The 822-nt window shown below is 33.2% G+C and overlaps 1 non-coding gene across 1 annotated transcript; it reads left to right on the top strand.

Moving 5' to 3' along the window:
- Nucleotides 1–537: 537 nt before the first annotated feature.
- Nucleotides 538–611, top strand: TRNAI-AAU. The gene has a single exon. It is a non-coding gene; the product is annotated as a tRNA-Ile (tRNA).
- The last annotated feature ends 211 nt before the right edge of the window (nucleotides 612–822 follow it).

Below are 822 nucleotides of genomic sequence, written 5' to 3'. Positions count from 1 at the left end.
TTTAAGTTTATTAGGCATAAAATTATGTAAGCGAAACTCGATTGACTGAATGAGGAGCTACCGATCTACAATGTGCATAAAGTCTATGGCCTATTAGCTTAGTTGGTTAGAGCATCGTGCTAATAACGTGAAGGTAGTAAGTTTGACACTTGCATGAGCAAATTTCATTAATTTTTAATAATATCTTTTCATGATACGAGTTAAAACACTGTGAACTTTTTTTTAAAGTTTATTATGCATAAAGTTATGTAAACGAAACTCGATTTACTTATTTAGGAGCCAACGATTTATAATGTGCATAAAACCTATGCCCTATTAGCTCAGTTGGTTAATTGTCGTGTTAATAATGTGAAGGTTGTAGGTTCGACACTCACATAGGCCAAATTTCATTAATTCATAATAATATCTTTTCATGATATGGAGTTACAACACTACGAACTGACTTGAAGTTTTAATTTTATTATGCATAAAATTATGTAACCTAAACTCGATTGACTAAATTAAGAGCTATTGATCTATAATGTGCATAAAACCTATGGCCTATTAGCTCAATTGGTTAGAGCGTCGTGCTAATAACGCGAAGGTCGTTGGTTCGACACCTGCATGGGCCAATTTCATTAATTTTTAATGATATCTTTTCATGATACGAGTTAAAAAGACGGATCTGAGCCGATATGTTCTCTTATGAAGGATGACATTCGTGGATTTCTGAGAGTCCTTTCGGAACAATAAGAATTTAAGTCGTTCGATATGAAGAAGGAGGTAAATGAACTGACTTTGAAGGCCAAATTCATCAATGCAAAGGTCAGTAGAAAAAATTTT

Source organism: Cucurbita moschata, unplaced genomic scaffold (genome assembly GCF_002738365.1).
Source record: "Cucurbita moschata cultivar Rifu unplaced genomic scaffold, Cmos_1.0 Cmo_Scf01155, whole genome shotgun sequence".
NCBI lineage: Eukaryota > Viridiplantae > Streptophyta > Magnoliopsida > Cucurbitales > Cucurbitaceae > Cucurbita > Cucurbita moschata.
This window is presented reverse-complemented; position numbering and strand designations above follow the sequence as displayed.